Raw genomic sequence first — 23,218 nt, forward strand, 5'->3', positions numbered from 1 at the left:
TGCCTGGATTGGAGAGCGTAGCTTATGAGAATAGGTTGAGTGAAATTTGGCCTTTTCTCCTTGGAGTGATGGAGGATGAGAGGTGACCTGATAGAGGCATATAAGATGAGAGGCATTGATCACGTGGATAGCCAGAGGCTTTTCCCCAGGGCTGAAATTGCTAACACAAGGGGCATAATTTTAAGATGCTTGGAGATAAGTACCGAGGGGATGTCAGGGTTAAGTTTTTCATCCAGGGAGTGGTGGGTGTGTGGAATGCAATACTGGCAACAGTGGCCAAAGGGCCTGTATGGTGCTGTAGATTTCTGTGTGCTGTGTTCTATGTTCTAAGGCTGGAGTCACCATCCAGGCCAGATGCTTCCTGTGTGTTCACTCTCTGGAAACTGATTTACTGTCTGCAACAGTGTCTATGGGAGGCTGTAGGGACAGATGTTCTTTTATTGCTTTTCAAAGAGCAGAGAATTGACAACACCAAATCCAGGAGCATTGATGTAATCAGGGTGGGAGGGAGTGTCATTGCCAATGATACTGCCTGACTCTCTTTTATAGTTTGTGATAGCATGCAAGCGCTGCCATTATATGTATCTGGTCATGGACTCAATTTTGGTCTGGTGTCATCTCTTGGCATACTTGATAGCTTTATGAAGATTGTAGCAGATATTCTGTATGGATTGGAGTCACCCAGTTAAAACACCACAGACTTGGACTTCAGTACGGTGTAGGTTTCTTAGTTTGCGGAGAATGCAAATATTTTGTTTACATAATAAATGCACATAGAGCAACAGGTGCATTTTGAGCAGAGTCAAGAGTGTATTTTCACTTCTTTTGCATTGGCTAGATCCCAAAAATAAAAAATAAGCCTAGTTGTTTTATTGTACCAGTGATCCAAAGACATGACCCAATGACCAGGAAAGCCAAATTTAAAATTAAATGTAATGGGGTGTAATGCCTAAAGCTTGCAAATGGACTGACAGTAATTTGAACCAATTTAAGTTACTAACACTACTCAAAAATTATTTTCTCACTTCTTGCAAATACTCTGGATGCCTGTTACTAGAACAGATGCTCTGCTTCTCAGATTTTCCAGTCAAAATATTTATAGAAGAGATGGGTACATAGATATGAACTTGCATATTTGCATTTCCACAGCACCCTTCATTCCTGATATAAATTATAGGTACTGAAGTCTGAAATGTTTCCCTGGGTGTTTTTTCCAGTGTTGTAAGATCTGTAAGATCAGTATGATACCTGTTATATCTGTATGATCAGTGAACACTTACCAGTAGCAGCATGAGGAAATTATATGCTTTTCCACTCAATACAACTCCCATCAGTCAACAAGTCCATCAATTGCAACCTTACCTAATATTCATGTATCCTCAACTCACTCACACACATGTCAGTACTCCAGCACTCAGCAGCATTTAAAGGGTGAATAGGCTGAGTAGATGTTTCAGGATAAGGACCCTTTATTAGTAACACAAGAGATTCTGCAGATGCTGGAAATCCAGAATAACACATATCAAATTCTGGAGGAGCTCGGCAGGTCAGGCAGCATCTATAGGGTGGAATAACCTTTTGGGCCGAGACTCTTCATTAGAACTGGAAAGGAAGGGGGAAGAAGTACAGACTGGCAGGTAATAGGTTAAGTCAGGTAAGGGAGAAGGGGGATGAAGTGAGAAGCTGGGAGCTGATAGGTGGAAAAGGTAAAGAGGTGAAAAAGAAGGAGTCTAATAGGAGAGGAGAGTGGACCAGGAGAGAAAAGGAAGGAGGAGGGCACCAGATGGAGGAGATAGGCAAGTGAGGAGAAGAGAAGTGTAACACGGGAGCCAGAATGGGAGAAGAAGCAGGAGAGAGGTATTGCTAGAAGTTAGAGAGATCATTACTCATGCCATCAGAATAAAGGTAAGCCAGACAAAAATGAATGAAGCAACATTTCATCTATTGGGGTTATCTGCTGCATCCAGTGTTCCCAGTGCAGCTTCCTCTGGATTAGTGAGACTTGATGAAAATTGGGGACCACTTTGTTGAGCACAATAGATGGGATTTTAGGGTGGCCACCCATTTTGATTCTAGTTCTCATACCTTTTCTGACATATCAGCCCATAGCCTCTTCTACTGCCACAATGAGGATATGCTAGGATTGGAGGAGCACAACCTCATATCCATCTGGGTAGCCTCCTATCTGATGGCATGTTCATTGATTTCTCTAACTTTCAGTAATTTCTCCTTATCCTCCTTCCCTCTTTTTCTATTTTCCATTCTAGTTGCCGTCTCCTTACCTGCTTATCACCACTCTCTGGAGTCCCCTCTCCTTCCCTTTCTCCCATGGTCCTCTCTCCATTCTTGTCATATTCCTTTGTCTTTACCTTTTCCACCTACCACTTCCCAGCTTCTCATTTGACACCCCCCTCTTCCACCCACCTAGCCCTACTCACTTGACATCCTCTATCACCAGCCAGCTTGTACTTCTCTCTCTTCTCCCACCTGGCTTCTTTCCCCTTCCTTCCAGTCTTGAGGAAGTGCCTTGGCCCAATGTGTTGACTATCTATTCCTCTGTATAGATGCTGTCTGACCCGCTGCTGAGTTCTTCTAGTATTTTATGTGTGTTACCCTTTATTAGTTTTTGTTTTTAATAACTGGATGTTCAACAACTTCGCTTAACCAGATTCATTAAGAACCTGCTTGCTATTACAGAACTGAACATGGAAATAATTTTCACATAAGTAGGCATCAAGTTCTATATTGATATAGTCCAAAAATTAAACCAATGGGGAATTACATTATTGTTATCCAAAAGCAAATTAATATAAAAAATAGATGCTAGAAAAGCTCAGCAGTTCAAAAAACATCTCTGAAAAGCATCAAATTGATTTAAACTGTGACCTGTATCTATGCTGGGGTTCTGACCATGATGTCGGATTCTTATAAACTTAACCTCGAGTCATGCTTGAATGACAAAAGAAAGCAGGAGATGCAAGAAAGCTCTTTAGGTTTATCTAAGATAATGCCTGTATGTAAAACTGAGGCTTTCCTGAATTTTTTTTTTTGGTTTTTGCTGGTTAAATAGGATTTGTTTGTTCTTTAAATTTTCTTGAAAACCACTTGCACAGAGTAATGTTATAACCAACAGCAGCCTATTAAAATTCAGCACAGTATTAATTTAGCTCACAGTAATGACTTGTAAATGGAATGGTTAATAATTTGCGCTTTATATCTAAGAGATTTTAATGGGTTACCTGTAAATGTTATTGAACACTATCAGCACAATAGATAGGCACACAAATACAGAAAATGAATTCAGAATTTTCAGTTAACAACAGTAAGACTTGGATTTGATTTGAGTAGGGAAAATCCCTGTTCTCATTTGATGGTAACCATGAATATCTGAACAATCAGCTAACCGAGAAGTTCAGCTGGAAGTAAAGGCTATTAGGATCCTGGAACAGATGGAAGCTTACAAGGCTAGTCAGATTACGATTTGAAGCTTCAATCCATTGCTAGCCTAACGTCTTAATACCCAAGGTCTGACATGCCTCTGTAAATGAGACTAGTCAATTTCAGTCTAAGTACAGTATTTGTTTTGAAATAGGTTGTGTTAAAAGCTGAAACAGATCCTAAACAGATCAAGGGGCTAGCTAAGGAATAAAATGCATTACCAAATGGAAAATGCTCACAATCCAAATTTAACACCTACTGAAACCTTTAAAACTTCAGCTGTGAGGATAGTATAGGCACTATTATTGAAGCAATTCCTGTGAGCAAACATTTAGTAAGCTAAATACAAGCCACAACCAAAGCCAGATATTTCTCTTTTTGAGTTTAGCCTCTGAGTAGAATACTTATTTTTCACTTTTTAATTAATTAATTATTCAAGCCTGACCACATTACAATCGTTATTTTTCAGCAGGTGGGATCAGTAGGATTATGTAATCCCTGAAATGGACAACTTTCATAGCAAAACTCGTGTTAATTTCAAATTGTAGATTTTTTCTTTGGTTTGTAATTTTACTTCGAGCAAGACTTGCTATTCGGTTGGGCATATCAAATGCCACTATCTAGTAACAATATGTAGTTAATAACAGTAAATGTATAATGAATATCTGAAAGAGAAAGCATAATATCTTGCCAGAAATTATTTCATTATTCATTTTTTATTTCAGAATAACCCTTGCCTAAAATTGTGGTTATAGTTTCACAGAACTAGGCTTCTTTTGATGGATTAAATTGGTGATTATTAAAATAAATAGGGTAGTGGTATAAGGCACCGTGTTAAATTATATAAAATCATTACAGAGAGAATAGTTTGATCATTCATCTCAGAATGAACATTCTAGTCATCAGACTAGAGCGTAGTTTTATCTTTCTACTCTTTATGTAACCATCTGAGAATAAACTTATGGTTACATAAATAAAGAGTAGAAAGAGAAGGTACATTCTAGTCTGATGAATGCAATTGTTCTTTCATATTTTGAGTGATGTTATTCTGCCTAAGCCCTTGCTATTAATAATAAGAGAATGTTTTTGATTAGCATCTCTGGAAACCTCTAAAACATGTTGCAGATTTTTTGATAATTACTCGGTTGTGAGCACTGACGCTAACATGAGGATTATTTTATATGAAAAGTTATTGCACGCAAGTTTGTGAATTAGCATTACTCACTTACCTATTTGTAAATGTTGCGTTATTTTATGAATTTTCTATTGAGACTGTTAATCTGGCAGCTGCAATGAGTGTGCCTATGTGTGTTCCAGAGTCTGGTATCGTTAGTGTGATGCTGTCCAAACACAAGATAATCGAGACTGGTTTCTGCAGCTAACCAGTTCTGTTAGTTTGCCTAGCAAGATGGTATAATATGCTCTATTCTCAACTTTGATATTGAAATTAGTTTTCTTGTGCTTGCTGAGCATGAAAACAGACAGCAATCTTTACAACAACGGAACACAAGGTAATGACCAATGCTGGAATTTACAGCAAAAAAAAAATGGTACCTATAGACACAAAGAGGTGGTCAATATTTTAGTTTGAAGCCCTGTATTAGGTCTTGGTGTACAGAGGGAAGATACTCAATATATAGAAGTGAGAGAGAAGAGTGTGACAGAGGCTGGTAGGAGGTAGGTGAAACAAGTTGAGGGGAAAATAATGGTCAAAGGTGTGTCCACAGACATCTGGATTGACCCCAGCTATATCTGCCCCTTTGTTGGGTTTATGGAACCATCATTGATCCGGTTACTCTAGCACCCCTTCCTAACTCTTTGCCTGCTACATCAATGACTCTTTTGTTGCTGCATCTTGCATTCTTGCAGAACACATCAATCTTATCAGCTTTACTGCTAACTTCCACCCTGCTGTCAAATTCACCTGGAGTTTTTCTGACACCTTGTGCCTTTTCTGGATCTCTAGGCCTCCATCTCATGGTACAAACCTGCCACCAATATCTATTATTAAATCCACCAATGCCCAGAGTTTGACTTTGCTCTGGCAGAGGAGAAGGGTGAAAACAGACACATTACAATGGGAATGGGAAGGAGAGTTGGAATGACGTGCACCCAGAAGGTCAAGATGACTGTTGTGAATGTAGTCCGCATGCTCCACAAAATTGTCGCCCTCTCTACACTTAGAGGAAGCCATATCATGGACACTTCCTGCATGAGACCATAATGGCGAAGGTAGTGTTATCACTCATTTCAAATATGATGTTCTCCTTAGGGGTCCGGGATGTTAGGATGGATTCCCTTAATGAAGAATGTATGTATGTGACTTTGCTGAGCATACATGGGCAGCTACCGTACGGTCCTTGATAGATCCAGATCAGGGTTGAGTGGCATGGAATGAAAGACAACTGGGGACATTTCACTGGTTTCCTCCATTTTCGCTGCTATTGTGATGGGTCGTAATCTTCTGCCAGCTCCACCATTGAGGTATTGGATGGATAATGCTCTGAGGCTTCTCTAAACCTCAAGCCACTCTATATACTCACTTTCTCCATATTTCCCACTTCTCTTCTCAAGATGGGGCTTCCTGCTCTATCACAAATATTCTCCTTCAGAAAGTCTGCCTTCCCCTCTGAAGTAGTTCATGGAGCGCTTCCATACAATTCCTCCATTTCACTGCACATTTGTTCTTACCACCCTCTCCCCAGATAGAATGGAGATAGAGTTCTCCTGCTTCTTATCTTTTTCCCATCCAACATATTGCCCTTTACCATTTCCAGCAGCTCAAAGAAGGTCTCATTGTCAGTTACGCCCTTCACCTCTCAACCTGTTTTGTCTCTGTAGGGACCCCTCTCTCTGTGACTCTCTGATCCTCCCACCCTCCCTGTCTGGCACATTGCACCCCCAGTAGGAGGTGCAATACATCTCTCTCCACCTTCTCTCTCACCAAAATTCAGTACCCTAAACAATCCTTCAAGGTGAGGCACAGGCACATCCTCCATTCTGGTCTAATACATTTGGTCCCTGTGACGTGGTCTCTATATCAGTGAGACCAAGTATAGACTGTGTGACACTTTGCAGGCACCTATACTCTGTCTCTAATGGCCATCTTAAATCTTGAGCTGCTTGTCATTTCAGTTCACCTTCCCATTCCCACATTGATCTGTTTGTCCTCCTCATTCTCCACTGTCGCAGTGAGGGCAAATGCAAACTGGAAGAGTAACACCTCATATTCCTCTTATTTATACCATGACTCACCACCCTGACTCCATCGGCCCATCATTCTCCCTCAATCACTCCAGCCCATTAATCTTGTTCCAGCCATCACTTACCAGCCTTTGTCTCAGCACTCCCTCCACCTCTGTGCTTTAGATATCTTCCCTATACATTCTCAGTCCTGATGAAGGGTCTTCACCTGAAACTTTGGCCACCCCTTTGACTCCACAGATGCCGCATGACTTGCTGAGTTCTTCCAGTAGTCTGTTTTGTTTTTATTTCAATCTTCAGGTCAAGTCAGATTGGCATCACTGAACTGATGCTATTCATTCATCCATTAAATAAGCCATCTGGACTGAGCTGTTCATTATGGTCACACTCTGCACATAAGCTATTTCATGAAAAATTCTGAGTTAGATACAGGAAGTGCCCACTGGTTGTGGCCGTATTGAATTCAAAATCTCTTCAGATTTCATGAAGAAATGCTCTGCTCCTGGAGTGACTAATCAAACTTTATTTTGAAGCTTAGGCATGAGGCTGAAGCAGCAAAGAATATTTTGCACTGTCTGCTATTTATGTCAGTACTGAGGTTGAAAATTTACAAAGCCAATTGCAATATGTCTGGGAAATTGAAAACCAAGGTTCTGACAGATCGTCACTATTTTCATATATTTATTTCTTCCACCTACAACTTGATGTAGCACTGGAGGTGGCCAATGCACAGCTGTGCATCTTAAAGCTGTCCAATTGTCTGTAATATCTCCTATTGCATGTAATATGTCATAATACAATGTACTTTCTCCCAAAACTGCTGATTTAATTCATTTTTGAAAATTACCACCTCTCTTTCAGGTCAAATCTTCACAAGCTTCATCAGCTTCTGCAGACTCTCTGCATAGATTAAGTTACATTGTTTCAGACCATTTGATTATCTTTTTCTATGTCCTCTCATGAACCTTATTTACTGTATTTTATGTATGCACATTATATCTTCTTCTTGGGCCCTTAGCTCCCAGTGAAACACAGGCCATTGGTGACCTCCCATCTCTTTCATCCCCAAGTCAACTTACATGGTTGGAGTTCATCAATGTTTCTGCAATTTATTGTGCCCACTGTACAGAGGATTGGCTTGTACAGAGCCCTGTTGACCAGCCTTATGCGTTCCTACTTCTCATGACAGGGACGTAGGATTAGACTTTGAGAGGCATGTACAGTATATGCATTTATTTACATTGGATCGTCTTCTATTCACACTCTGCCTAATCCCCCACCCCCAGGTAATTTTTACATGATTTTTCTTTTCCCTTCTTTATTTCAAGGGAAGTGGACTTTGCAGGCTGAACCAACATATAATTACTCATCCCTTGTCGGCCTTGAGAAGGTGGTGGTGAGTTGTTTTCTGGAACCTCTGAAGTCCTTAAGACATGAGTATACCACAACACTGTGAGGGAGAGAGTTTCAGTGTTCTGGCCCAGCAGTGGTTCAAGAACAGCAATAAATTTCCAAGTCAGCACAACTTCCAGCTGGTAGTTTCCTTGTTTCTTCTGTCCTTGTCCTCTAGTTGGTAGAGGCTGTGGGTTTAGAAGGAGCTGTCTACAGAGTCTTGGTGAGTTGCTGCAATGCCTCTTGAATATGGTTGATGTACCATCAATAACTCTTGGAGATGTGAGGCGAGATATAGGCTTTTATTGGCTGGAAGAAAGAACAAGCAGCAATTGACCACCACACTGCATCCTGGAGACTGAGGCCGGGGCAGAGTCCCCAATCGCCTTTATACCAGGGTCCATGGGAGGAGCCACAGGAGCAGTCAGCAGGGGGGCGTGTCCAGACATGTATATGTAGTTCATCACAATGGTACAAACTGCTACTATTCTGTGTTGGTGCATTGCAGCTCCATTTGTCAGATCGTGGTTTGATTCCTGCCGCTGTTAGGAGTTTGTACATTCTTCCTGTGACTACATTGGTTTCCGCCAGTTTTCCCCCATATTTCAAAGGCAGATGGTTAGGGTTAGTGAGCTATGGGCATGTTACGTTGGCATAGAAAGCAAAGAGACATGGCACATACCTTACTGATTTGATTTGACGTTAACGATACCTTTCACTGTGTGTTTTAATGTGTCTGCGGCAAATGAAACCCATCTCTCTTCAAACTTTGAGCCTGCCATCATAACCATAAAGGCGCCTGATGCCCAATGACACTATGAATGCTGAAGACAATTTTATGGGGATGTTTATGAATTTATAGTACCAACCTCTGAGATTTCAATCTGTTACAAATTCTGAAAACGAACAGATCAGCACATTATTATCTAGTGTCATGACTGGGGGAATTATTTAGAATAATGATGGATAGGGAGCACTTACCAACCCATCAGAGTAAAGTGCTTAGTTTAGTGTACAAAGGAGAATTATGAGGAGAGGGACCAACTAATTGGTGTTCACCAAGTAGCTGGCTCCGCTGCTGTCTGCCAGAGCTCCTAATCACTGGTCTATTGCTTTCTGTCAACAATTACGATATCTTGATAATGGAATACTGTGATTGAGGTTAATCAGCATATCACACAGATTCATCAGCGATTTCTGAGCTGCTCTGACTATGGTCTCCCAATGAGGAAGTCAGGAATCCAGTTGCAGAGGGAAGCACAGAGGCCCAAGTTTTGGAGCTTATTGATTAGAAATGAAGGTCACATTGTGTTGAACACTGAGCTGCAATCAAGAAACAGCAGCCTGGATAGATACTGTTACTGTCCAGGTGATCCACAGCACGTGATCCTTGCTGTTAACATCCTGGTGTACCATTGACCAGTAGCTGAACTGGAGTATTCCTATGCACAATGTGGCTACAAAGACAGATAAGAGGCAAGGAGCACTGTGGCAAGCAACTTCCAGCTTAACTGCTCAAAGCCATCTACCATCTCCAGTGCTCAGGTTAGGAGTGAAATGGAATTATCTCTACTTGCCTTGATGAGTGCAGCTTCAAAGACTCTCAAGAAACTCTCCACTATACAGGAGACTTGATAGGCACCACATCCATAACCATTCAATCACACCATCAAAGTTTAAAGGGATTTAGGCTTCATTAGCTGCATGTACATCAAAACACACGGTGAAAAGTATTGTTTACGTCAAATCAAATCAGCAGGAGATATTAACATCTAGTCTTACATAACATACCATTTTTAGAATCTGTAACCGATTGAAATATCAAAGGTTCAAGTTTGCCCAGCAGTTCCTAGGACTGGCATACTAAATCTACAGCAGAATGTTCCCAAAGTGGTAAGAGGACTGTTGTAGGCTAAGCTTACTTTAAAATCTGAAAAATGAAATAGATTCCCTGTGACCTAAAGTGCACTAGGAGTACTTAAAAACTGACATTGCATGAGAACCCATTTTAATTACTTACAGTATTACACTCTTTGTCATTGGAATTATTTGACTGTTCCCTATGGCAATGATACTTCCAATGAAATGATATTATTTTCTTCAAATTCCTTTGCTCTGTCATCTCTACCTGTTTGAAAATGCTTTATGCTATATCCTGGGATTGTGTACAAAGGAATAAGAGTAAATTTCTCAATGTTTTTATTCTGCTGGATGCTGTGCCTTTTGAGACAGTAGATACTCTGAGACTTAAGTTACTCAGGCATTTAAGCCTCAAAGAGAGAAATAAGCTATTTCTAATGCCTACTTTTTATTTCACTAAGTGCAAGCATAATAAGATAGAAGCTTTGGTTGGAAAATAATTGGTGTATGGGAAAGTGAAACTACAGACTAAATAGAAATTCTGGACTGGAATGGAAAGAACACAACATGTGTATGTCGAATAAGAAATTTATTTCTAAGTTTAGAATTGGAAACATGGCTTAGAGTATGATGGATGTTGTGTTCTTTTATATTAATGCATACCGTAGGTTTCTAATAAAGAACCATATTCTGGAAGAATAGAACTTTTATTTACAACAGCAACAACCACGTGTCTTACAGTGCCATGCTTCCAGATCTTTCTATCATTTCTGCACATGCTCAGAACTCTCTCCAATCACATTCTTACCCATGATATCACCACATCTTCCTTTCCTTAAAAAGAAAAACAATTAGCAACTTTGACCAGAACAAATGCATAATTTGACATGTCTCTATCAGTCTCTCTGGGGGTTTCTGAACACAAGTAAACCTTCTAAGTGGTTCACACAGTTCTTGTGTTTCGTTGTTATTTCCATGTTTGTCTGGTCTGCATTAGTTAATTGAAACTCAAAAGTTGGCACTTCAAGAAAGTCTTTGAGATTTCTTCTTAACACTGCTCCTTCTTCTGTTTGGACCATTTATGATCGGGGTTGTACTTCTTTAAGTACTGTAGCTTTTTGTGTCCATGTGTTCATTTTGTCTTGTATCCTCACTTCATCTCCTTGGTGCAGTTCAAGTAATGGATGAGAACATCTGTCAAAATATGTTTTCTGCTTTGCTTTGTGATAATCTTTCCATCTTTTCACTTGTTCACCTTCCTCTGTTCTCATCTACTGACAAATTGGATCTCAAATGGCATCCCATCAAGAGCTGAGCAGGTGAAAATCCACATTCAAGTGGAATACTGCGATAGGCTAACAAGGCTTTATAAAAATCACCTCCACTATCTTCTACTTTGTGCTTCAGTTTCTTACCGACTACTGTGCTCAACTAATCCATTGGACTGAGGGAAAAATGGACTAGATGTTGTATCAACAAAGCCCCATTCATGAGCAAAATGTCTCATGCATTCACTACTGAATTGTGGACCATTGTCTGTGAAAACTTCATCAGGTACACCATGGCTGGAAAAAACTGATTCCATGCATGTAATTACATTCTCTGCAGTTGTTCTGCTCAGACCACACACTTCAGGATTCAATGAGTAGTAATCTGTTATTAATAGATAATCTTTGTTGTCAGTTATAAAAAGATCATCACTTACCTTCTGATAAGGTCTCTGAGGACTAGGATGTGGATGCAGTGGCTCCTTAGGGTTGCTAGGTAGGTATTTAAGGCATATTTGACAAGAAGACACCAATTCTGCAATTTCTTGATTCATCCTGAGCCAAAACATCACTTCCCGCACCCTTCTCTTACACTTTTCAATACCTAGGTGGCCTTCATGAATTTTCCCAAGCATTTCCTTTGTACAATATCCCATCCACAACAGGAAGTTCTGATCTGTGGTTCAATAATCTTGTACTCCCAAGGTACAATCATGCTTATTATCTGGCCATCCATCTGTCGCCACTTGTATTACCTGATTGAGAATTTTGTCCTTCTCTGTCTCAAGACGCAGCAGTTCCCACTTTTTGGGAGCAACAGGTAGAGTCTCTATGATCATATTAACAAATGCCTGAACATCAACAGCATCCCTGTGACTGTCTTTGTTGTTGGATCCATAGCTCTGGAATGCGTGTCAGCCGTGTACGTGAATTTTTCAGGTGTGTCTGACACATTCAAAACATATCTTTGCAATTTGATCATCATTCACTGAATTCACAGAGGACAGTTGCTTAAAGGTTTGTGAAACAATGCAATCAGAGGTTTATGATCAGTTTCAACACCAATGGATTGCCCTGACAAAAACTGATGAAATCTCTCGCAAGCAAACATAATGCTGAGCGATTCTTTTTCAATCTGGGCACAGCTTGTGTCTGGATCAGGTAATGAATGAGATGCATACGCCATTGGTTACCACTCCCTATCATGTTTCTGCAGTAATACTGCGCCTAAGCCTGCTTGAGGTGCATCACATGAGAATTTAAGATTAAAAAAATTACAGAACTGGAGACAAATTTGTAAAGAATGCTTAACCACAGAATATAAATTAAATCACATGAGATTTTGATGGGCCTCTCAGCATCATAGGATTTCAACACAGGTTCTTCAGTGAGCACTTTCTTGAGATTTTGCCATGCCTTCTCCTGTTCATGATTCCAGCTCCATTTGTTTTTCTTTTCTGTTAACTGCCTCAATGGAACAAGCTGTTCCGAAAGATTGGGTATGAATTTCCCCATGTAGTTGACCACTCCCATGAACCTTTGAACATCCTTTTTACATTGCAGTCTTGGCATGTTCTCAATAGCAGGACCTTCAATGGATCAGGACGCACACCCTCATTGCTGATGATATCACCCACAAAGGTAAGTTCAGTCACTCCTAGCTGACATTTGTCTTTATTCAACTTCAGGTTTGCCTTGCGTGTTGCCTCAAAGACTTGTCTGAGTCTGGCTCTTGTTTAGATGATTCCCAAACAATGATATCGTCCATGGAAGTATCCATGCCCTCAATGTGCTCATATAGCATGTGAATAGTTTTATGGTACACTTCAGGGGCTGCTGCAATTCCAAATGGATGCTGAAGAAAACAGTATCTGGCAGAAGAAGTGTTAAAGGTACACAACTTTGAACTCAGTTCATCTAGTTTAAGTTGTCAGAATCCAGAGGATGCATCTAATTTACTAAAGTAATTTGCATTAGCAAACTGTGATATAATGTTTTCACAAGTAGGTAATTTGAATTGCTCTCTTTTAATGGCTCAATTCAAGTCTCTTGGATTTAAGCAAATCCTCATTTTTCCATTTTTCTTATCAACAATGACAAGTGAATTGACCCATTCAGTTGGTTCATCAATTTTTTTTATGACTCCCAGCCTTTCCATTCTGTCAAGCTCTGTTCTCAGTTGATGACATAATGCAAAAGGTACTTTTCTACATGGATGTACTATGGGTGGCACTGTGTTGTCAATTTTAATCATGTGCTCTCCTGGAAGACAACCCTTTGAACAAGTCCTCATACTCTTTCATCAAGTTACTGTATTCTGACTCTGTGTCACTGTCCAGGACTAAGACTCTTTTCACCAAATTCAGTCTCTCGCAGGCAGATAAACCCAGTATTGACTGTACATTCCTTGGCACCACCAAAGATGAAAGAGTGTGCACAATATTTTTGTGTGATACTGCTACCACACATGTTCCTTTAACTGGAATGTCTGTACCTGAATACCCAGTCACTTTTATATTTGTCTGATGTAACTTTGGTCTTGGCTTTAATGCATTAAACTCAGATTCTGCAAGAACATTTACTTGTGCTCCGGTATCAAGTTTAAACAGAATATTGTTTTGGTTTACTTGTAATGGAATAGTCAAGTCATTCTTACGTTGTCTGTTTTCACAAAGCACATCTATATACAATTCCTGAAGTTCATTTTCACGCACTGCATTTACTTGTTTTATTTTCTTTCTACTTCTGCAACAGCATGAAAACTAATTACTCTTACTTACCACAGTTGCCTCACATTTTCCTATATGCTGAACACTGTTTTGGCTGATGCTGCCGCCCACAGCAATCACATAGCTTTTCTCTCTCAGGTGACGTCTTGCTCTCTGGCGGTTTCGTTCTTGTTTTATTATTTTTTCTAATATGTTCGCGCTTTCTCACAGCGTCTCCAAGATGTAACGGCATTTTAGTACCAATCCCCTTATCTCTCCAGACGTTGCAGCTCTCAATGAAAAGCTCTTTGGCCTGTGACGTCATTGTTTCCAAAGCTTTGCAGAGCATCAAAGCTTTTTCCAAAGCTATGTCTTGTTCTCTTAACAGTCTTTCTCTCAGACCATTATCCAGAATGCCACAAACAATTCTCTCTTTAATGGGAGAGTCTGTCAGTTCTCCAAACTTACGTGTTTTACCCCGGTGTCTCAACTCAGTAACATATTGATCAATAGTTTCACCAGCTCTCTGCTTGCATGTAAAAAATTTATACTGCTCATGCATCACATTATGCTTTGGTATACAAAATGCTTCAAATTTGTCCATTATCGATTTTAGATTTAAATTATCTCCATTTTCAAAAGAAAAATGCCTATATACCTCAATTGCATCATCATCTATTACGTGGAGTAGGAGTGCAGCTTTCGTTTTCTCTGGTTTTCTATCCACTCCAATCGCCGATAAATAAATTTAAAAACATTCCTTAAATTTTCTCTAGTTCTCAGCTACGTTCCCAGACAATTGTAGTGTCAATGGAGGTTGTAGCCCTTCCATTTGTAAAACTGTTAGCAGACACCAAAACAGTTCAAACTCTTTTCGATTATCTTTGATTCTCCCATGTTAGGTAACATATTATTCTTCCAGACCAACTCCTGACACCATGTTGCATTCGTTTATATTAATATGTACAGTGGGTTTCTGATAAAGAACCATATTCTGGAAGAATAGAACTTTTATTTACAATAGCAACAACCACACGTGACTTACAGCGCCATTCTTCCAGATCTTTCTATCATTTCTGCACATTCTCAGAACTCTCTCCAATCACGTTCTTACACGTGATATCACCACAATGGAGACACAAGAGATTGCAGGTGCTGGAAGCAGCTAAAACAATCTGCTGGAGAAACTCAGTATCTATGGGAGAAAAGGAATTGTTGGCATTTCAGGTTGAAACCCCGCATCAGGTCTCAACTTGGTTTTTTTAATTGGAAAATCCAGTACTTCATTTCAGATGTCGATAATTGTAATGTACAAATAGATTCAGGAATCCTTTGCAGCTGAATTTGAAACTTGGAATCTCAACACTACGATCACTTTCATCACTTTACACTTAAGTAGACTTCATGTGTTTTTTGTTCTAATGAGGTTGAGTGGGATAATAAATCAGTCATGATGGAATAGCGGAGCAGACTCAAGGGCTGAGTGGCCCGATTCTACTTCTTTGTCTTATCGTCTTACATTCTAATTTATGTTTCTTTTTTTTTGAGAATGCTGCTTATACAGTGTGGTATCTTAAGCACATATATACAGTATACATAGCTATGATGCCTAAGACTTTTGCATAGCACTGTATTTGTCAAAGTGGATCCAAGAGTGAGTTTTAAAATCTCACAGGAGCAAAGGATGTTAGGAATGGTGAGGCTGGACTGCCAGAGGAGAGGTGTGGGTCCAGAGGAGGAGTGCCGGCTTTGAGGGAGGGGTGGCGCAGGTGCAGACAGACCCAGCCCTGAGACACCAGGCAAGGTCATTTGATTCCAAACAACAGAATAACTCTCTGGTGCTCCTTCCTCTCTCCCTTCTTCTATTCCCATCCATGATTCCCTTCTCCCTGCCCCCTTCCCACTCTTAGACCTCAGTAGAGACACATTACAAAATCAGCTTTATCATCACTCATATAGGTTTGCTTTGCAGCAGCAACACAGTGCAATACATAAAACGAATACAGTACTGTGCAAATGTCTTAGGCACCCTAGCTATATATGTGCCTAAGACATTCATACAGTACTATATTAATTTTAAATGTTTAAATGATTCAGCATAGACTAGATGGGCTGAAGGGCCTGGTTCTGTGATGTACTTTTCTATGACTCCATGATGATATATGCTAGTGCTGCTGCTGTACTTGTGCATATGACAATAAACTTGACTTTGACATTGTCTTTGAGCTTACATTGCTAATCACTTGTAGCCATTCACTTCATAATAGCTAATCAGAATCTTCAAAATGAAGAAGTGAGCAAACCTTAGATAACAAATTTTTTTGCTGCAGCTGTATTCACCTTTTCACCAGGTTAAATAATTGACACAGGAAATGAAATTACCTTGTACAAGAAAGGATGCTTGGTTTACATGTGACTGCAGACATGTGTTGGTGGTTGACACTTAGGACCTGACAGTTACTACCTGAATTGTTAAGACTTGCCTGAGCTTCATGGTGCTTGACTAGTGTGATTGATGTGGCCTCACCAGTTCCCCACATAAGTAGAGAATAACTTCCATACTTTTTATTCTGACGTCTTCCCCCTTCCCTCCCAATCCTGAAGAAGGATCTCAGCCTGAAATATTGACTCTGTATTCATCTCTATTTCTGCTACCTGGCCTGCTGAGTTCCTCCAGCATTTTGTGTGTGTTCCTCCATATTTGCAGATTACTTCATTACAAATAATACCATATGACCAGAAAATGTAGGAGCAGAATTAGGCCACTTGGCACATCGAGTCTGCTCTGCCATTTCATCATGGCTGATCCAATTTTCCTTTCAGCCCCAATCCCTTTCCTTCTCCCTGTATCCCTTCATACCCTGACTAATCAAGAATCTATAAACCTCTTCATTAATTATACATAAAGACTTGGCCTCCACAACTGCTTGTGGCAAAGAATCCTACTGATTCACCACTCTCTGGCTAAAGAAATGCCTTCTCATCTCTGTTCTGAAAGGATGCACCTCTATTCTGAGACGGTGCCCTCTGGTCTTAGACTCTCCTACCATAGGAAACATCCTCTCCACATCCACTCTTTCAAGGCCTTTTCAATAAGGTTACTATTCATATGACAAGCCATTCAAACCTCCAATCATTTTTGTGAAGGTCCTTTGAACGCTCTCCAGTTTCAGTACTTTCAGTACTTCCTTTCTAAGATAAGGGGCACAAAACTGCTCATGATATTCCAAGTGAGGCCCCACCATTGTTCTATATACATCTTTGCTTTTCAATTCTAGTCATCTTGAAATGAATGCTAACATCACATTTGCCTTCCTCAGCACAGACTCAACCAAATATTAACCTTTAGGGAATCCTGCACAAGGACTCCCAAGTCCCTTTGCACCTCTTTTTTTTGTATTTTCTCTCCATTTAGAAAATAGTCAACCTTTTCACTTCTTCTACCAAAGTGCATGACCATACACTTCCTGACACTGTATTCCATCTGCCATTTCTTTGCTTATTCTCCTAATCAATCTACATCCTTCTGAAGCCCCTCCACTTCCTCAAAACTACCTGCCCCTCCACCTATCTTCATATCATCTGCAAACTTTTCAACAAAGCTATGAACATCATCCAAATCATTGACATATAATTTAAAAATAACTCATCCCAACACAGACCCCAGTGGAACGCACTAGTCACCAGCAGCCAGTCAAGAAAGGCCCCCTTTATTCCCACTCTTTGCCTCCTGTAAATTAGCTACTGCTTTATCCATGCTAGAATCTTTCCTGTAATACCATGGGCTTGTAGCTTGTTAGGCAGCCTCATGTGTGGCACCTTATCAAAGGCCTTCTGAAAATCCAGTACACAACATCAACCAATACACCTTTGTCTATCCTGCTTGTTATTTCTTTAAGAATTCCTATAGATCTGTTAGGCAAGATTTTTCCTTGAGAAAACCAAGCTGACTATACCATATTTTGTTATGTCCCTTCAAGTACCCTGAGACCTTATCCTAAACAGTGAACTCCAATATCTTCCCAACTACAGACGTCAGACTAACTGCCTGTCTCCCTTCTTGAAGAGTGGAGTGACATTTACAATTTTCCAGTCTGCTGGAACCATTTCAGAATCCAGTGATTCTTGAAAGATCATTACTAATACCTCCACAATCTCTTCAGCCCCCTCTTTTAGAACTTTCGGAGTATACACCATCTGGTCCAGGTGATTTATCTACCTTCAGATCTTTCAGTTTCCCAAGAACCTTCTCTTTAGTAATGGTAACTTCACACACATGCTCCCTGACACCTGGAACTTCCACCATACTGCTAGTGTCTACCACAGTGAAGACCGATGCAAAATACTTAATCAGTTCATCTGCCATTTCCTTGTCCCTCAATACTGCCTGTCCATCATTGTTTTCCAGTGGTCCTATCCATTCTTGCCTCTCTTTTACACTTTATGTATCTGAAGAAACATTTGGTATCCACTTTAATATTATTGGCTAGCTTACTTTTGTATTCCATCTTTACCTTCTTGGCGCGTGGCTTAGTGATCTAGTGATCTGAAGGTTGCTAGTTCGAGCCTCATCTGAGGCAACATGTTGTGTCCTTAAGCAAGGCTCTGCAATGACATTGGTGCCAAGCTGTATCGGCCCTAGTGCCCTTCTCTTGGACAACATCAGTGGCGTGGAGAGGGGAGACTTGCAGCACGGGCAACTGCCGGTCTCCCATACAACCTTGCCCAGGCCTGTGCCCTGGAAACTTTCCAAGGCACAAATCCATGGTCTCACGAGACTAATGGATTCCTATATTATATATTTACCTTCTTAATAACTTTTTTAGTAGCCTTCGGTTGGTTTTTAAAAGCTTCCCAATCCTCCAACTTAACACTAGTTTTTGCTCTATTATATGCCCTCTCTTTTGCTTTTATTCTGAATTTAATTTCTGTTATTAGCCATGGTTGTGTCATCTTTCCTTTAGGGTACTTATTCCTCTTTGAGATGTGTATATCCTGTGCCTTTTGAATTGCTTTTAGAAATTCCAACCATTGTTGCTCTGCTGTTATACCTTCCAGTGTTCTTTTCCAGTCAATTCTAGCCAACTCCTCTCTCATGCCTCTGTAATCCCTTTTTCTTCACTGTAATACTCAGACATCTAACTTTACCTTCTCCTTCTCAGATTTTAGGGTGAATTCTGTCATGTTATGATCACTGTCCCCTTAGGGGTATTTTTTACCTTAACTCTTTAATCAATTCTGGCTCGTTATACCATACCACTCAGCCACAACGTGATCTAACAAGTGATCTCATAGGCACTCTAGAAATTCCCCATCCTGGAATCTGGCAATATCCTGATTTTCCTAAATCTATCTGCATATTGAAATCCCCCATGACTATTGAAATATATCCCTTTTGGCATACATTTTCTATCTCCCATTGTAATTTGTAGACCACATCATTACTACTGTTTGGGAGTCTGCATATAGCTCCCATTGGGTCTTTTTTACCCTTGCAGTTCCTTAGCTCTATCCACAAAGTTTCAACACCTTCTGACCCTATGTCACCTCTTTCTAATGATTTGATTTCAGTTTTTACCAAGAGAACAACGCCATCCCCTCTGCCTTCCTGCCTGTCCTTTCGATATAATGTGTATCCTTGGATATTAAGCTCCTATCTATAATCTTCTTTCAGTCATGACTCAGTGGTGCCTACACATCATACATGCCAATCTGTAACTGTGCTACAAGTTATTCTACCTTATTCCATATACTGCGTGCATTCGACTATAGCACCTCCAGTCCTCCAATAACTCTTTTCAATTTTGACCACCTTTTACGTTGCAACTCATCCTGTTGACTGCAATTTTGTCCTATCAACAGCCTCTCTTCATTACACATTGCTTCTGTTTATAAACCAGCTGCTTCAACTTCAGCACTATCATCTGCTTTTCCTATGATACCTCTTGCATTGAAATGTACACAGCTCAGGACAATAATTACACCATGCTCAATCTTTTGATTCCTAACTTTGTCTGAGGTCTTATCCACGTCTGCCTCCACAACCTTCCCACTAACTCCACTAACACCAATTGGTTGCTGGCCGAGGCTCTTTTATGTAAATTGCCGCAAAAATTCACCATTAAAATCTCAATCACTGTTCTGATTGAAAAGTAGCACAATCTCCCTGCCATGGATTGTCCCGCTCAGAGAAAACCAGCGCAAACCTCTGCTTTTAAATCTTGAATGCAGACCTGATTGAAAGGTAGCACTTTTTGCACTCTGCCTCTTGCTGATTGGTTGCTTTTCAACTCAGGGAAACTGCCATGAAACCTGGTCTTTGAAGTCTTGATCACCGTCCCGATTAAAGGTAGCTTTCTATTGCACACCCTGCCGTGGATTATCCAACAATAAATGGTAACGTTCCGTTCACTTTCCTAGTTACCAGGAGGGTCAGATACCTCTACATTGCAGAGGTCTGCAGTATTTTGTCAATTCCTACCAAAATAAACAATTTCACATTTCCTTCACATTATACTCTATAATCTTTGCCACCCCATTTCCTTGTGACATTTTTAAATCTGTTTAAAAACTTACTTTCCCAGTAACATTGTGACATCAAAATAGTTGATATGAATCATAAAGAAATAAAGCTCCACACCCCATTCATTAAAGCTTGTGAACCAAAAAAAAGACCAACTTATTTTTCCTCTCTATCTCCTGATAGTCGTATTACCTTGTTCATTCTAAAGTATCATCTGATTTGGAGTGTTCTCATTTTTTGCAATAACCTTTGATACACCTTTTCATATGCTTTCTGGAAGTACAAATATGGCAGTTCCCTTTAAGTATATTTGCTGGGCTTGCTACACCTCCAAAGGACTCCAATCAATTAATCAATTATGATTTTCCTTCCACAAAACAATGTTGACATTTCCCAATAACTTGGCTTTTGATCTTGGTAACTTCTAAATGCCCCGGAATAATAGTAGTAATAATAATAATAATAATGAAAGTGGTTTTGTTCAGAATTTGTTTATTGTGTCTTTAATGACTTATGTATCTATATTACCATACATCCTTCCTTATTGCATAAGATATACAACTAGGGGAAAATGCCATTTTCACTTGGCTGTGGTGCAACAGGGACACAGGGCAAGCTTTCATGATAAAACTGGCAATAGGCCAGGGAAATTTTAATTGTCCCCCTCTATTGCAAAACTGACAACTTGTCAGCAACTTTCCAACAGATAAAAAGGCCACAACTGTCTCCAGGTTAAGGAGACCAAGTCAAGATGTTTGGCTACAGCTTTCCAGCACCCCCAAGGCTCTCAAAGTTGGCCAAGGCCCAAGTGACAAAATCAGTGTTGCTGTCATCAACCTGAAAACATGGCTTATTTTAGAGAGAGTAATACCATCAAGTTATGTATTTCATCTAAAGTTGTGTAGTTATCTTAATTGTTTTGTGGAATTCTAATTTATTCCATTCACGAGGCATGAGGGGAGAGTGGATATTGAACTGCTGGAAGCTTATGCTAAGGAGGTAGTAACAGGGCAGGAAGAAATGGCAGATGAACTTAAGTATTTTGCATCAGTCTTCACTGCAGAAGATACCAGCAGAATGCCAGAAATTCGAGAATTAAAAGGAGGCAGAAGTTGATGTAGTTGTCATTACTAAGGAGAAGATGATTGAGAAGTTGAAAGGTATTAAGGTAGACATATTACCTGGACCAGATGGACTATACACCACAATTATGAAAGAAGAAACAGAAGAAATTGTGGAAGCACAAGTAATGTTCTTTCAAGAATCACTAAATTCTGGAATGGTTCTGAAGGACTAGAAAATTATGAATACCACTCCACTCTTTTAGAAAGGAGGGAGGCAGAAGAAAAGAAATTATAGGCTAGTCAGCCTGACTTCAATGATTGGGAAGAGTTTGAAAACCATTATCAAGGATGAGGCTTCAGACATTTGGAGGCACATGATAAAATGGGCCAAAGTCAGCATGGTTTCCTTAAGGGAGTTATCTAACAAATACGTTGGAAGTCTGAGGAAATAACAGGGAGGATGGACAAAGGAGAATCAGTGGATGGTGTATACTTGGATTTTCAGAAGGCCTTTGACAGGTCTGTAAAGTGTTATGAAACCCTGTAACTGGGTCACTTACCAGCAAAGATAGAGTGGTCCATTGAAGTCTGATGGTACTATTTTTAACAGTATTTATTGATAAAGGGGCACAAAATAAGATCAATGCAAACATACAGATAATATACATCATCAATATTAAATCTAAAAGCGCGGGTATAATAATAATCAATAAGAAATAGCTCTATCATTGTCTAGGGGATAATGTATTGTCCGATGAAAATATAACAGTCATTGTTATTTTGTTCAAGCTGCAGCGTTTTGGGTTTTAGAGAGAGACGGGTTAAACTTGCCCACGTCTTTTATGATGCCAATCCTTCGAGTTGTGGGGAGTTGGTTTCCCCGTTGTTAGCTAAAAGCCAGTCTCCCATGATAAGAGCCACCGGTTCCGGGCAAATGGAACCGAACGCACGTGGCCTCCTCCCTACTGGCTTTCACTATTACGGGATCACTAGCGTTTCTTCTGGTGCATCTGAGGGGCTGTTCCCACAGACCCTCTTTTATCCTGACTCACAGGATCTCAGATGTCAATCAGGTTGGGGGTGATGCAATCCCTCCCTCAACCAGCCCACTTTGCCTGAGGGCTTCCATGTAGCACAGTATGGCAATACACAAGTTCGGCTTCAAGAGACAATGGCCGTGTCCCGTAGCTTTATATCACCGGGGGAACGAGACATTCCGCACGTCTCTCTCTCATTTCCTGGGTCTCCTGACCCAACTCAATAGTGATCTTGCGATTCTCACAAAGGAGGAGGCGGCAGGCGTAACAAAAGAAAGTAGAGTATTACATGACAGATACTAGCATGGATAGAAGATTAGTGGACTGGCAGGAGATAAAGAGTGGAAATAAAGGGGACTTCTTCTGGTTGGGCTGTTGTATTGTTCTGAAGAGATCAGTGTTGGGACAGCTTCTTTTCATGTTATATGTCAATGATTTGAAAAACGTAATTAATGGCTTTGCGGCCAAATTTGCAGATGATACAAAGAAAAATGGAAGGGCAGGCAGTGTTAAGGAAGCAGCGAATCTGTAAAAGGACAGATTAGGAGAATGGGCAAAGAGGTAGCAGATGGAATCATGTTGAGAAATGTATGGTTATGCACTTTGGTAGAAGGAATAAAGATATAAACTATTTTCTAAATGGGGAGCAAATCCAGATATCAGAGGTGAAATGGGACTTGGGAATCCTCATGCAGGATTGCCTAAATGTTAACTTGCAGGTTGA

General features: G+C 40.2%; 1 protein-coding gene across 16 annotated transcripts in view; it reads left to right on the forward strand.

Annotated features, from left to right (window-relative positions):
• LOC132394062 (beta-1,3-galactosyl-O-glycosyl-glycoprotein beta-1,6-N-acetylglucosaminyltransferase-like) overlaps positions 1-23,218 on the forward strand; it is a 70,615-nt gene that overhangs the window by 29,257 nt on the left and 18,140 nt on the right. For 3 of the 16 annotated variants that reach the window (XM_059969743.1, XM_059969739.1, XM_059969745.1), the window contains one exon: positions 7,971-8,038. The exons of 12 other annotated variants lie outside the window; for them this stretch is intronic. The gene's annotated coding sequence lies outside the window, so the exon portion shown is untranslated. Of the gene's footprint in view, positions 1-7,970; positions 8,039-8,133; positions 8,258-23,218 lie in introns of those variants that run through there. One more of the 16 variants, XM_059969751.1, reaches the window with a different exon arrangement.

Source organism: Hypanus sabinus, chromosome 5, assembly GCF_030144855.1.
Source record: "Hypanus sabinus isolate sHypSab1 chromosome 5, sHypSab1.hap1, whole genome shotgun sequence".
Lineage (NCBI taxonomy): Eukaryota > Metazoa > Chordata > Chondrichthyes > Myliobatiformes > Dasyatidae > Hypanus > Hypanus sabinus.